Genomic DNA, 17,093 nt, shown 5'->3' on the forward strand with positions numbered 1-17,093 from the left:
TTATTTGCGTTGACTGGACTCTTTTCATGCATATTGAAAAAAAAAGTTTTACTTTTTATGAATATTAAAAGAAAAAAGTTACTAAACATTTATTAATTTCTCACTTTTACAAACATTTTTAATTTACTTGAGCGGATAATTTTTTGGTAAATATTTACATTTAGGTCAACCTTCACAATTTTCTTTTTGAATGACGACTTTTATTGATAAATAAATCTACTTCTCTGCAACTGACACTGAACCCCTCTTTTTTTAATAGTATTTGCGGGTGGATATGCTGACAACAAATATCAGTTAAATTTTGCAAATATTTTTTCACCCCCCCCCCAATCATGTTTATTCCGAAAGCTGTTCTTAACATGGGGAGGTTGTAGGTGTTTATAAGGTGAACCTAATCTAAAAAAATAAAAATAAAAAAATACCATTTTTTTTAAAAAGAATATTAAAATAATTTCTCACTTTTACAAACATTTTTACATGCGCACATAAACAACTATTTTTTATTAACTTTTTTCATTTAAAAACTAGTAAATTTCAATGAATAGAATAATAAATCATTTATCATTAGTATGTGTTTTTGATTTTATGTTGAATGAAACTTTTTTTTTCATTACAACAATAATGAACCAATTTAAATCTTCTGGCATGCGTTTAAGGGTTACGAAATTATCAATAAATCGTTTAGTTACTGTCTATTAAAATGAAAATAATTTTCTCACCTTAGGTTTATATATCACCAATTGAAGATAAAAGATCAATAAATAAAATCTAATTTAAAACAAAAAAAAAGAGTTTTGTGCAAATTTACATGTAAAGTCAAAAGTTTAAAACCTTTTTTCAAAAAAAAACAAAAAACGTTGATTTTTTAAGTGGAACCTCATAATTTGAAAATATCGTCCAGTAAATATTGGACACTTACAATACTTTTTTCTATTTCATTCAATTTTTTTTTCTTTTTTTAGATATTTAGAAGAAATAAAATATTTTAAATCAAAAACTCATGTATTTCTTTAAGAGAATAAAAAAAATGGAAAATTTGTCGAGGTTTTTTTTTATAAAAGTAAATTTACTTAAGAGTGAAATGTGATCATTTTCAAGTACGGTGACCCGTATTGACTAACTTCGTTGTTGACAGCAAACATGTCATAAATACAAACGGGAGATAAGGCACATGTCAGAAATAATTAATTAGGCTTCCGTATTTGTCAATTGAAAGAAAGGAAAACAAATCCGCTCTGTGAACATTTGAGATTAGAATTTAAAATCGCGGTCTTTTCGGATGCTTGCTTAAAAATTATTGAAAAAGTACATGGAATATAAAAATAAATATGGACAAATTCTTATAAATGAAGAATAGAAGAACCCATTGATTAGTATATTTTATAGGTAAGTGTTTTTTTTTTAATTTATATATATTTATTATATTTGGAGTAAGTTAAAATTCGTTGAATTTCTTGAAATCTTTTTTAAAGAAAACCGATTTAAAACAAAAATATTGCATATTTTTCCATTAAAACTTATTATTTTAAAATTTGGTCTTTGCTCCTTTTATTGAAAAAAAATAGGGTTTAAATTACATTTTTCAAGTCGTTATAAGCTTCGAAAGATAGTGAGTCTAATTATTCAAATGTTTATCACTCATTTTTAATGGCGACATCTGACACTGCTAGCGGTACTATTCTAACACTAATACACATAAGGGTTTTTAATCCTTGCAATATTAAATCTGCATATTACACACACACACACACACACACACACACACACACACGCACACACACTAATATTTCATCTGTCATTTGTAGAAACGTGAAACCGAGCTAATATTTACATTGGCCCCACAATGTTTTGGATAATGCATTTTCCATTCATCTCCATTAATAAAATCTACACGGCAGAAGGAATGTAGAAGTTTAAGAAGGATCTTTTTTACCATAGCAAAATATCTTCAGGTTTCTGATACTTTCATAGCTCTTGTACATAATCAATATAGAAAGTGAGCAATTGAGGGGGTGGGGAGGGTGTCTCCGGAATGCATACATCAGAAAAACATATGTTGACAGAGGTAAGAATTCCGGTTAGGGCCACGTGGATATTGACAGGAAGAAGCCCTTCTCATGTATCTCCTCTTTTCGTAACATTTTAACGTCTACATAGAATGATCTGAATAATTGACCTTTCACAACCTTGTTAAAATATGACTTACTAGCTGTATTTACCCGGCTTCACCCGGGATTCAATGAAGTTATTTTAGTGTTCAATTTTTATTTGTTGTTTATTTTTGCGTGGTAGTTCTTGTAAACTAAGCACAGAGATGCAACACCATAGTGATGCGACAGGGGTAAGAGCTTGGCAGACACTCCGGGACCTATTAGGTTAGAGACTTTTTTTTTGTACCATGTCCAAGAGGGAGGGCCTAGTGGTTGATGCACCAGCCCATATGTGGCAACAATACTCCGTGCATGGACGAACGGGGGGGCTTTGTAAGATTTAGCATACTGGTAGGTTGAAATGTTTTCAAGCCCATGTGAGGGAGCCCATTTTCTTAAGATGGGTGTTGGGGTTGTAGCAAAGTATTTGTTCACTTGACATTTAAATTTCTACATGTTGATACATTTTAAGAAACAAGGAATTCTAAGGGCATCAGTCGAAAGAAATAAATAATTAGAGCAGAAAGTTTTCCAACATTTTGAGAGTTCTAAAAAAAAAAGGAGTGGGATTTTGCTACTTGACATGCTGGGGACATTTACTATGAGGTATATACAAGAGCAGTAAGCACAGAGATACATCATTGCAACGATAAGACAGAGGCTGGAGCTTGGCAGACATAAGACCTAGTAGGTTAGTTTTTTGGTTTGTTTGCTTTTTTGTGTGCCTTGAAAGGGAAAGACTAGTGGTCAGTGCACTTTTAGATGTGGCAACAATATTCCATGTTTTAAAACTCATAAAAAATAAATGTAAGTTGTATGGTACGCAATTTTTCAATTTAAAATATTTATTATTTCATAGACCAAATTTCTATGAACAGAGTGCCTTTCCAAGAACCTCCTATCTGTAGAACACATTACCATGGTACTGCTTCTCTGAAGATTACATGGTCATCATCAAATCCACCATCAATAGATACTTGTCATAAATAGTCTTCATATCTAATCAAATTTTGTCCATTTAATTATTTTCAATCTTCTCACAATATTCTTTATCATTCAACTGATAATACATCTCCCTCATTATCCTCTTAAATGGTTCTTAGCCTTGATATTTAATTAAATAAAAACAAATTAAGATTTAAATATTTTTTTTATTTTATCTCTATACATAAAATTCCTTATGAGCATAGGTTTATATATTTAAATGTATGGGATTCACTCCTACACTAACCGATCATTATGAATTTTAGAACATAGCTACTAGACGTAAGGTGTCTTAATGTGCGCTATATTTATTTCTGGTTTCATGCAAACTTCAAATACCCCTTATTTTTATGAAACTTTTACAATAAATAGTAGTCATCAATCAATAAATATTCCACAAATTGCAGTTTTTGTGATTATTTAAAAGGGTTTTATGGGGCCTAATATGGGTATAACCTCACATTTGAATATTGGAACATTTCAGATTAGAATAAGGACCCTAGTTATAAAATTTAGTATCATTATATTTTGATTTTTAGTCTTTGTAAAAGGTACACAAAAGTGCTATAAAAATCTCTTGTTTAGGGAATAAACTTTACTTGTCCTGGGACTGGTATTCTACTAGTTCTGTTGCCATTCTTTTAAATAAACAGATGTATGTGAATTATAAATTATGATGGTTAAAATCTTTCCTGCTGATCTTTGCATCTTTAGTCATTTTAGACGGTTTTCATCTGCTGCTGTCTGCTCAGCTGACTGCAGATTTAGCTCAGGATTTTGGTGATTGGTCCAGGTTTCATCCATTGTCACATTTTGATGCAAAATGTTATGTTGTGTGGAAACGGTTGCAAACAACGTTTGAAATCTTTGACACATAGCTGTTTTTGATCGACTGTGAGAAAACGCAGCACTTTTAACACCACTTTCCCACAAACAAATATTGATGCAAAATGATGAATACACTATCTCCTTATTTCTATCTTTACGAAATTTCAATTCACAATCTGTCAAAATAAGTTTCTGGACATTTTTATATTTTCCGGGACAACTGTAGAATTTGGATGACCTGAGCATTCAGCAATATTTGGGCCTGTACGATCGTGTTTAATGCCCACATACTACTTCTTAACCAATGTTTCTAGTAAATCAGGGTTCGAGTAACACTTATCAAGACATTGCTTGAACAGTATTTTTCCATATCAGAAAGCAGTGTTTGTCAACACACAAAATTTAGATTTTTCTATTGTTTGCGACAATTTGCAATGGTAGATTCACTTAAATAACTGTAATTTGCAAACTTAATTTGATTGGGCTCAATTTTCGACACATATTTGAAGGTTAGTACTTTAATAAGAATCTATCTGATTTTGATAGTGGCGCCATCTGTATGTCAGGCACGAGATTATTGAGTGATGTGCTACTGAACACAATAAATCCGATAGTATTTGAATATGGACCACTTTATTATTCTATATAAATAAAACAGATGTATGCATGCATGTCTGTGAAAATATTTAACCGATAAACTCTTAAATTATTGGTTACATAACACTGAAATTAACAGGAAATGGTAATCATACGTTAAGGATGGCTTATAATTAGTAAAATATTTGTTTAGATGGATGAATAATGCATACAGAAATATGTTGGCAAGTTTAAATGCAAAACGTTCGTTTCAACTTGCTGACATATTTCTATTACTTTTGTACATGCGCGAATTCATTCCTAGTTTGAAATGATTCAATTTTAAATCTTTCTTATCTATCTGTCGTTAGCTTAAATGGTCAGGAACATGACCAGAGTGCTGAATATTTTGGTTTCGATTCTAGCTGATGCCATTCAAGTCATTTTTTTTTTTTTTTTTTTTAAATCAGTATCATGTATTAGGTGCAATATAATATTCAATAGAAAATTGTCTCTGTAATAATAAATCCGAAATCTGCATGAATTAAAATATATTTAAGCGTATTTTACGACCCGGCAAGGCTGGGCGCCCCCATCCCTCCCCATTAGTTTTGTAATAAAAATGAACTTGTAACACCTTCAATAAAGTATATTTTAAAAACTGAAATGTTACGTTTTATATATTATTATACCTACCCCCACCACCTTCAATTTATGTAAAATGCTTTCCGTATAAATAATTGAATCTGTTAAGTATATCATAACTAACAATAAATAAGTATGATATATAATATTGTATGTATCAATTTTCTGTGTTTATTCTAATAATGCTCAATATCTTTTTATTTAGAAAACCATTCTTAACATGCAGGGAGAAGAAGGCTTTGTTAACTATTTTATACTTTCACCATATAATTTAATAAATTAATAAAGTTGGGAAACTGAAACTCTCGCCGGAAGTTATATCACAAAGAAATTTTAATTACGAAGACTACATCTGAGCCAATTTCGTTTGTAGCTGATTTATTTCTAAATTGATGGCATTTTAGGCAGTTATGAAAATATATGGCAATTAAGCTACACATCCTTGAGGATGAAACATGGAAGATTCTGTGTAGCTTAATTACCACATATTTTCATAACTTGTATTAGTAACTGTTTTATACATACACACTTCTAATATAAGATAATATATTATTATTGGTTTTAGTATTTACTTCAGCAGTGATCAGTTTATGACTAAGGATCTAAAAGACTATAATTATAGTGCGCTATACACAAAAGTTTTGTTTCATTTCCAACAAAGGAATTTATCAGGTAAGATTTTTAATTCTATCATCCCTTTTCAAACAATTTTTTTACTCGAATAGTTAAAATTACTCATTTTTTATTGCCTAAATATTACACACATTCTCCCACTCCAATCAATCAGCACCATACGATTTTTTTAAACTGGTTTAAACATGTCGTTAGTATTGGTTTCCCTGATTAATTTTTGAATCTGATACTTATAGAAGTCTGTGAAGGTTGCCAACATCTTTAAGTGAAAGTCCAGATTATTATCCCCTTTACTTTACCAATGTTGCATCCACGTGCCTGTTTTACGAGTGTTTTAATAGAATGGGATCCGACAAACTTGTAGCACTTGTTCCCTCTGGGCATAAATACCCTAACCAGATATGCTGTAAAATCCTACCCCTTAACTGTATAGATTCGTAGGTGCTGGAAAGCATTCTACTCTCATAGTTTATTTCTTTGAATTGCTTTTAGAATTTTCTCCCGGTTTCTTGCTTCCCTGACTATACTGACATTCAAAAGTTTAATTGCAATGTAAACAGACATCTCGTTGCTCATCTCCTTACATAGTATCTCTGTAGATATGGTCCTAAATAGCAGTGTCTTGTGTCCAAGTAACACTGTGCCCTGAAAAAAGGTAAAAATAAAAATTTATTTCATCACCAAGCTCTTTTACAAGTAGGTTAAGTGTTTTTTTCTTATCATCTATGGTAGTTATTTTTAGGTTCATTTTTCCTCAGTGAATTATTATAATGGTGATTTATTTAGTAGTTATCTCAAAGTAAAGTTTATTTGGTATCTACAGTTTGTAGCAATTTCGCTTTTTTGATTTAGTAGATTTATTTTTGTATTTATTATTTTTTTAATCTTTAAACTTCAAAATTTCTAGTTTCTTCACTCAGATCTACATGAATTACCTAAAAAATTACATATCTTAACCCATCTTTGGATTTTCCATTCAAATATTGGAGATTATCTGCTATCCATTAAGTGTTAAAAATGGTTAGCGATACTTTTGTGATTATAATTTAGTTTCTTATTGTTTATTCAAATGACATTCCACCGATAGTGTGTGCATATATATATAAAAAAAAAAAAATTGAATAAACAGAAAAAACTGTTTTTAGAACATGTTAAAAATGCAAAATCTATATAATTATAAAACTTAGATCAGCTTGCTTGCTTGGGCATTTAAACCGTCCATTCGGTTTCTGACTTCCAGTTTAAAAAAATTCGTCTGCTTACCTGCATATATATAAAAAAATTGAATAAACAGAAAAAACTGTTTTTAGAACATGTTAAAAATGCAAAATCTATATAATTATAAAACTTAGATCAGCTTGCTTGCTTGGGCATTTAAACCGTCCATCCGGTTTCTGACTTCCGGTTAAAAAAAATTCCTCTGCTTACCTGTTTCATGGCTGCCCTTAAGTTATATATTAAAAGTCACTGCTGCTAATCAAAACATACACAAGGTCAACAATATATTTTTGTTTTAACTTATTTTAATGTGTTTTCCTTACAAATAAATGTAATTTAACTCAGTTCAGTTAAAAAAAAACACTGATTTAAATATAAATATACAATATATAACTAAAATCAGATTTATAGCCATATTTATTGCTTTTAGTAGCGCTCTTGTGGATTTTGATGATTTTTTTTTTTTGCAGGCCTTACTAATTATTTTCTCTACAAGGAGGGGGGTAGAAACTTGGTTTTAGTAGTGATTTTAGCAGTGCCTCCTTAATTTTAATTAGTGCTTGCAGTAGTACTCTGGAGACTTCCTGAGTTTTATTTTATTTTACTCGTCACTTAAAATGTTTTCTCAAGACAATAAAAGAGAAAATAATCTCAAAATCACTTTTTATTTTGAACATTTTTTATCTTACTCTTTAAGGGCCAACCGGTAGACTAGTATTTTATTAAAAGGAGGAAAAATACGATTAAATTTCTTGTTTTATTTTTGCTTTTTTGTAAAATTGACATATTTCTGATATATTTTGGACTGTAACAAGTTCATCTTCAAAGAGTAAAAGGGTTCTGTTGCCTGTTTTTGATCCTTGCAAGTAAAATCCTTGTGATAAGTCCAAGGAGTGTTGCTGTTATTGTTGTTGTTGAAAACTCACGAGGTATATGGAACTCTCTCGTGATTTTTTTCCTTCCTTCTCTTAATAAAATATTTTGCATTTTTAACGTGTTCTAAAATCAGTTTTATCTGTTTATTCCATGTTTTTAAATTCTTAATATGCTTTCAAAAGCTATAATACCAATTTATAATATATGTATAACGTTTTCTAAATAAAGCATGACGACATGTGTTTTGAATTCGATTATTTTTTTGGCGGGTGGATTCCTAAAACACTACAATAAGTGTTTTTATGCATGTTTTTTTTTTTGTTTCTGTTTTTTTTTTTTTTTTTTTTTTTTTTTCAGACTAAATATTTCCATTTCCTATTATCTTCATTTTCCTTCTCAAAATCTTTTTTTCATTCCATATAAAAAAAAAACTTTCTAACAATATTTTAAAGAACATCCGTTTGCCTCTGAGGAGTTGTTTAGTAAGCTTGCGCTATTCAACGAAACACGTGTAAGACATATTTCATAAAAAATTAAATAAAAAATTACGAGTGAATTCAATACATCTTCTGGTTTGGGGATGATAACTAATGATGTATATCAACGACTATAAAATTCCACCGGATCTAAGAAACTAAATTTCCTACTCAAGCTCCAAATGTAAAAACAATCCTGCCTCCTTGGATGTGAGTATCTCCATGTATATTGATGTTGTAGTCAGGTAGTCTTCATGCATAAAGACCTTAATGTAGGACGAAATAAATTATCTTGTCAAACTAAAATATTGTTTTGAGTTAATTGAATTATAACTTATATACAGTTATATACATGCAGACTGTCTCAAAATTACCATTTTGAAATAGAAACTATTATCAAAATGGATGTGTGTTTTCGAACATTTCAATTTTCAAAGTTTTCAATTTAATGCTAACTAGCAATTCTATAGCAATTCATTATTTTAATTTTGATAGTTATTTCCTCTGATGAAAAATCCTTATTTTTGAAACTCCATAGAATATATTCTTTGTTTTGGGGATTTCGGTGAATTAATAAACGATGTAAATTTTTATCTTTCATCATTTTATTGTCATATATAGTTATCCATAGGCAAGACTGATTCGCTGTATCACAAGTTAATAGTCAACAGTTCTACTCTTAGACTATAAGATGACCGGTATTCATAAATTATATCTTCAATGTCTTTATATAAACATTGACCGTCACTTTATATATATATGTAATTTGCTGTTCAGATTTTCAATAGTGTATATTGTATTATACATATGGGTATTGTGGAAATTTATTTCCTCAAAAGATAAAAAATCATTAAAGAAAATACAAGATGGTTTCATTTAATTAATTTTTCTAATTCCTTGATTTATAGTCTATTCAGTATGAAGTCACGTGTCTCGCTCTACTGTTGTGTGCCGTGGATTTGTTTTCCTTTGTCTTTTCTTATCATAGTCATATCGGCATCTCTTATGCATTGGTGGTTGCCGAGAGGGTGTGCACGGGCTCTCAAATGTAAAATGTCTAAAAATTGGCTAAAAACATGAATTTCTTCACCCTCAACTGGGCACTATTCTACAAAAAGGGGTCGCTTTTTTTTGTCGATATTTTCAAAAGTCATCTCTTCTTTCGATTGTCTAGCCTTAATTAAAACCTACGTCACTTCCGGTTTGACGGTGGTCGTTACAGCAAAGACGTCACGTTTTTTCCCCCATTCTTTTCCTCCTTCATGGTACGGGTTCCAGCCTGCCTTCCTACTACCACTTTTTTTTTTTTGCTCAACATACACCTCCAAACACCCCGGGCAACGCCGGGCTGAAATGCTAGTATCTATAAAAGTGAAAATGTCTGTCTGTATACATTTCCCTACCAAATAACTGACAATTTTCGGTCTACAGACTCAAAATTTTAGATACGGAATATTGGGAATTGGGAAAATCTTTTTAATCGGTTTTTGGCCAGAAATTTAACTGTTAAGGGGTCAAAATTAACAATTTGACCTTTGAGAACTCTACCAAACTCCTCCGCCAATTTTAGGTCTAAACACTTGAAATTTTAGATGTACGTTCCTTGGACATGGGCCTAACTTGATAATTTAATTTGAGCCCAGAATAATAAATGTTAAGGGGTCATAATTGGGGTCAAAGTTTTTAAAACAAAATTAATCTCTGCGGTTTCAAGCAAATTACTCAGACAATTTTTGCTCTAAACATTTGAAATTTTACATAGTGTATTCAGACATAGGACAAGCTTCTTTTTTTTTTTTTTGCTAAAAATTTGGCTTCCAAGGGGTCAAAGTCCAAAACATTTTACCTTTGCGGTCTCTAGCAAACTATTAAGCCAATTTTTGGTCTAAACATTTTAAATTTTACGCAAAGTGTATTCAGACATACGACAAGCTTTTTACTCAGTTTTTGGGCGAAAATTTGGCTGGCAAAAGGTCAAAGTTTACAGAGCTGACCTTTAAAAACTCTACCAAACTCCTCCGCGAATTTTAGGTCTAAACACTTGAAATTTTAGATGTGGGTTACTTGGATATGGGTCCAACGATTTAATATAATTTGAGCTCAAAACAAATGTTAAAGAGTCAAAATTGGGGTCAAAGTTAAAAATATTCGACCTCTGCGGTCTCTACCAATATTTTTCTATGGTAGTTAAGGAGGACTATTATATAGAAAGGCATTACCATACTTATTCACACATTTTAATATCCACATAAGTTAGGAACAGTACATGGGCCCCGAGTAAAGCCGGGCAGATTTGCTAGTTTTTATTAAAATTGCTTCTTGTTTCCATATCAATATGATCACTTTAATGCCCTTTTATGAATTTTAAAATTAAAATATAATATCGAACTTCATGTCTAAAATTCTTATTCCAATTTTCATCAACATTAATTACATGGTTTTGATTCAAAGAAAAGTTAAAATTAAGACTTAAGCTTAAGGTGTTTTAAGAATTAATTCAAATTTAGAGAATCTTGTTTGATTTTAGTCTAAAATTCTGGATCAAACTCAATGCAAAGCTGATATATTTGAATTTTCAAATGGGAGATTGTGTCCATATTATGCCCCCTAAAAACTATTTAAAATACACTGGAATCAAAATCCTGTAATGAATTTTGATTCTTAATTTTGATTTTTGTCAGGAAATATAAAAGTGGTGCCAAACTTCTGCCTGAGATTTTTATCCGTCTAGTGACAGATATTATTTGTGTGTATGTGTGTGTCTTCTAGTGTGTGCGTATATATTCTAGTATGTGTTATATTCTTCTAATATGTGTGTGTGTGTATATATATATATATATATATATATATACTGTATAATCACGTTGACACACCAATTCTCGTCACATCACCGAAGTTAAGCAACACTGAGCTTGGCTAGTACCAGATGGGTGACCATTTGGGAATTCTAGGCATTGTATTTGCCCTCTGCTTATCTCGGCATTGTTTTTAGTTGTCCTGACCCTCCACTTGCCATTGGTAGTTAACAAGTGTGATTGGAGATGGCGCAACTCTTGCCGCAAAAATTGCACGCACATGCACCCTTACAGTGGGTATCCATAGTCTGTCAATACTGAAGGAAGCTACTATATATGTGTGTGTAAGTATAATGAGAGAAAAAAATTGTTTTTAAAAAGAAATACTGATCTACAGAAGCAAATTTTGCTAAAATAAATGCGAATGTTTGAGTTTGCAGTGAAAGAAAAAAAAAATGAAGTCCTGTAAGACATTGTCCAGTTATACAGAGAGAGAGGGGGGGGGAGTGAGAGACACATTTTTTTTTAATCTCTCCCCATTCCCTCTTTCAACTAGTTTTGGCCCAGTGCCAATAACTCAGAAGAGAGAGAGAAACATTGATGTAAAATAAAAAGTCATAAGAATTGGAAGAAATACCATCAACTTGTGTAAATAGTCACAACAGCAAGATGATAGGATATATATATATATATATATATACATACATATATATATATGTATGCACGCACACACTAAATGACTAAAAAAAAAACTGCTTTTCGAAACAGTGTACCATTAGGAGAGCGGTTAAACGCATTCTTATACTAATCTTTATTTAATGGCTGAATGGACATTAGGACTTTGAAAAGTAGTTGCTTTTTGCTTTTGTTAATAATAAACAGAAAATAAAATATGGAAAATAAAAATAGATTCTTCATCTACTTGAGAATTTGGCATCTGTTGGAGGGTTGGGCAGAATATTTTCCAATTAAGATGGCAAAATACACTTGATGCTTCAAAATTTATACAAAGCTAACGAGTAGTATACCTTTATTGATAAATAACAGCTTTTAAAAAATAAAAAGAACAAGAAAACTGCCAAGTTTTGGAAGGAGTTAGCTAAAAAAGAGAAAATGGTTAACGATATGCGCTGTAAAACTGGGTGCTCCAAGTTCGAATCCAGTTCGCTTCATAGAAACTCTTACCTAAACTTGTACATGATCGTATGTATAAACTCGTGAAGAGGAGATTAATCTATAAAAGCCACATTTTTAATGATAACGACAATTGTACGCTATCTCAGAATAGAATTTCCATATTTAGTAAAAATTGTAATAGCTTTAAAAATATTCATAAGTTTTAAGGGTTTAAATTATTTTTCTTTTAATATTTAGCTTTTTATTTTTCGTATATAAAACATTGCGTTTCAAAATTTGCTGTAATCCCATGAAAATGGCATTAGGCAGCAGTTTTTAAATAAACTTTGAAAACTCCTTTCATAGAAACTTCATCAGAGAATGCGTTCGAAACGAGTTTAATCTGAAAACAAAATAGGCAAAATAAAACACGTTAATATTATTAATCGATACTACTGTTAATAAGTTATTTTGTTCGTTTCGTTTTCCGATTAAATGGATTATTTAACATCTTATTCTGTGATAAAAATTTCATAAAAGGAATTTCCAAGGAGATTATCAATCATTTAAAAATGACTTCTTTTCATGTATGTATACATCTTTGTAAATATAAATTCCATTGAGAATGCCGAAATGATAATGTAATTAAAACATTTTGGATTATATATATCACTAAAGAGATATTTTCATGTTTGTAGATATTTTCATGTATGTGTTATGAGCTTGTGACGACAGACTTGAGAGATATTCCTTGGATTAATCTTGCCAACATCAAAGAGAATGCATTTTCCTGTCTGGAATTAAAAAAAAATCATTTTACCCAATGGACGAAATTTTGTATGAGATATTACCCTCTTTCTGGTTAGACCTTCTAAGCCATTGGACATGCTCTGATTGGCTTTCACAAGTTATTGTGGACTGGTAAATGTCCGGAAGAAAAGACACAACTCTGTATTTAATAGAAACGAATTATATTGAACAGAAAAGCAAACACAACAAATGAAAAGAGTGGTTATACGTCTGTTCGGCTGCCAAGTGTGCATAACTTGTGCATAATGCTGGTTTTTATAGTAAGACGAAGAGTTCATTATTATCCATCTGACATGTCCATCAGGGACTTTCTGATACTTTCAGAGCACTATAATCAAACTGTTTCTTAACTATTGTCTTTTTTTTTTTTTTTTCCTATTTATTGCGACCCTCTGTGTGTCTACACAAGATAACACAACACACAAAATGGCGACCACCTGCGTGGGAAAGATACAAGAATACGTCATCGCTAAAAAAAAAGTAATTTAAAATATAACGTCAAATATTCGTATTTTTCACTCTGATTTCCAAACAGAAATTTGTCTGGCTGGTTTTTGTTTCGCAACAATGACAGTAACATAGATAACAGACAGGATATCAGGTGATTTCTTGATAAAAAAAAAAAAAAGAATTTAGACGTTAATGAAAAGTCCCTTTTAACAATGGTTAACCATTGAATCATAGTGTTTTCTCGTGCTCTTGTGATTATTAGAACTCCTGATAAAGATCAATGAAATGAAGATTTTTAAAACTTGGTGCAGCATTCACTTTGGGTGTGTTCTGTCAGCTTTTTCCGAAAGAGAAGTTTCTAGGAAATAGTAAAGACAAACTGTCTCCAGTTGCATGTCCATCCTAATCAAGAGAGTAGATGATGTTAGCTTTAACACTTTTTCGCAAGGGGGGGGGGGGTTCTATCCTTCCACATACGGCGCCTAGTATTCCCAGATGATCATCCATCTGATATTGAACAATGTTATAGTTTCATTAAAAAAAATCTTATAATTCTTGCTCACGTGGTTACGTGATCTTTATTTAAATACCTTTTTATTCTTGTATATATTCTTTTGGCCTCTTGCTTCTGTTAAACTGATTATGTATAAGTTTTTAAAAAGAAGTTTTATAAAGAATGAAGAAATAAAAAAAAAACTGAGTGGGGAGGTTTTATTCAATTAATTAACTCGATCCATAAAAAGAAATAGGGCTTCCTGAATCTAAACGTATGAAATTCTCTTATGATATTTTAAGTTTGACCTGAGATATCAAATTTTGATTCTGACTAGCCAATTTTCATTTATAATTGTTATATCAAGTTATTGGCACTATGATAATTTAACTAGGATATTTTTGGTCCCCCGACAAAAGGAGGGGTGGACCTGTAAATTCACCCTTCACCGTTTGTTTGTCCACACTTTTCTCAATAACTACACCTTGGAATTTTCTGAAATTCTGCACAAACATTAAACATGATATGAGTAAAAAAGTAACAGAACGGATTTTCCGGGAAAACTCCGGTTGCCCCCACCCCGGGATACCTTTCAAGCTAAAATGGCTAAAATTGACACTTTTGTGCTTATTAAAAAAAAAATTGATGCCTTAGAGTTTTATAAAACTTTCCGAAAAGTTGTGACTAACTGATTTCTATATAATTTTGTTTGTCTATACTTCGTGATAACTCTTGGGTGTGCCCGAGGGGCTCTTTTAGGGCTAATAAAAACATTCCATTTTGGGGACTATTTTACCATGTTTGTCTAAAATTTTCTGCATATGTCTATTTAGCAGTTTTGCATGGGGTTGAATATGTTAAGGCCTTGGGGACTTTTGAGGCTAAAGGGGGGTACTTAGTCATTTCTTTTTTTGCATGGTGCAGAACTCAAATTTACATATGTTTAGATCTAAAACTGCCCCGCTAGTCAAAAAGGATGTTAAACAAAAATTATGCTTTGCCAGTGTTCATACTGATATTAACATAAAAAGTTAAATCAGCAAAGTTCAAAAACTAAATAAGAGAAAATGTCTTAAATTGTAAAGCTTAAAATGAACAATAAAACGCATGTTGACATGTCGAACAGTGCAGTCTCGATAGTGAGTGTGAAGTATTTTCCAGTAACAAAGATGGCGGCCAAGAATTAAATGCGGTCCGTGGTGTAGTTAACGGCGAACTGATTGAATCTAAAATTCGACAATTTTTATTGTAACTTTGGAAGATTTTCATTGGTTGGTTAGCACAGCCGGTGGTTGTAAAAACGATTGGCGAAATCATTGGTGTCATAAACATTTTACACACACCCCTTTTTTGATATAATGGAAAAATCCTTTCAGATTCAATTTTGGTTTGAGAAAAGGAAAGAAAAATAAATAAATTAATTAAAATAAACAAATAACTGAACAAATAAAAATAAACCAATAAAATAATTGTTTTTTTTGGGGGGGGGGGGATTTGTCTTTAAACTTAAAAGAAAATTAATATATTAAAAGAGAATTAATATATTGGTATAATGTGTGCAAAAAGAAGCCATCTTTTTTTTTTTTGTAAACCACATGGAGTTTTTTTTATGCACATAAAAATAGACACTTTTCATATATATATATATATATATATATATATACAAACACTTAAATAGAATCCTATTCAAATGCTTATAAACATATATGCACAAAAATTAAAATATATATATATATATATATATATATATATATATATATATATAAATATATATATATATTTTTAAAACAAAAACTGGAAACATTATGTTAGGTATTAGTTGGTTAATTTGGTTAGTAAGATAGAAATGGTCGCAGTTTAACGTCGTGCCTGGGACAATTTACAATTGTTGTTTTTTGTTTTTTTGTTGTTTTTTGTTTTTTTTTTGTTGTTTTTTGTTTTTTTGGTGTGATTTCGACTGTTCATGCTTCTCTTTTTGGGTTTCTGTAATTAGATTCCAAAAAGTTCGGTTATAAAATGTTTTAATTTTATTCTTTTTATAGGTTTAGTGAAAATGTCGGCTATATTATTTTCAAACGTTACATAAGTAAGAGTAATAGATTTTTTCCTTATTTCATCCTTTATAAAATGATATCTGATATCAATATGCTTCGACCTTTGATGAATCATAGAATTATTTGCTAGTAAGATACTGCTCTGATTATCACAATGAATTACTATAGTTTTTTTACTTAGATCTGATTTTAAAATAGATTTTAGAACGGTGTTCAGAAAAATTTCCTCCTGTGCTGAATGGGTAATGGCCACAAATTCTGCTTCGCAAGTAGAAAGGGCAATAATCTGTTGCTTTTTAGTTTTCCAAGAGATCATAGGTCCAGTCTTTGACAGTCTAAAACAATATCCAGTTATACTTTTTCTTTCCTCAAAGTTACCCCAATCTGAATCTGAAAATCCTTCTAAATTTAGAGGATATGTTGACTTTTTAAATATTAAAGATTGTTCCTTGGTTCCTTTTAGATAAGGAAGGATTTGTTTTGCATGGTTAAGGTCCTTAATTGTCGGTCTCGATAAGTTTTGAGATAGCTTTGTTACAGTGTAACACATGTCAGGCCTAGTTGCAGTCATCAAATAGACGAGGCTTCCAACCATTTCTCTATATAATCGATTATCTATGGATTTTGTTTCGGTCTCTATAGTTTCATTTATGTCCATTTTGACAGGAGTTTTATGCAGTTTGCAATCTTGCATTCCGAACTTGAGCAGAATTTTTTCAATGTATCGTGATTGCCTCATAGTTATAGTTTCATTTTTCACAGTTAAATTTTATACCGAGGAACCATGACAGTCGTTCAAGATCGGCCATTTTAAATTTTTTATTTATTTTTAACATCTTTTAAAGTGTTGTCGCAGTTTGAGGCGAGTAATATATCGTCAACCAAAAAAAAAACAAAATCAACAATTTATTACCTACATGTTTGGTATACATGCACGCGTATACGGGACATTGCTTGAATTTCTGTTCTATTAAATAATTATGGAGTGT

The 17,093-nt window shown here is 30.9% G+C and overlaps 1 protein-coding gene across 1 annotated transcript in view; it reads left to right on the forward strand.

Annotated features, from left to right (window-relative positions):
- LOC145303601 (muscle calcium channel subunit alpha-1-like) overlaps positions 1-17,093 on the forward strand; it is a 1,244,232-nt gene that overhangs the window by 314,332 nt on the left and 912,807 nt on the right. The window lies entirely within an intron of this gene.

Source organism: Euprymna scolopes, chromosome 19 (genome assembly GCF_053919585.1).
Source record: "Euprymna scolopes isolate OS-2025 chromosome 19, ASM5391958v1, whole genome shotgun sequence".
NCBI classification, from domain to species: Eukaryota; Metazoa; Mollusca; class Cephalopoda; order Sepiida; family Sepiolidae; genus Euprymna; species Euprymna scolopes.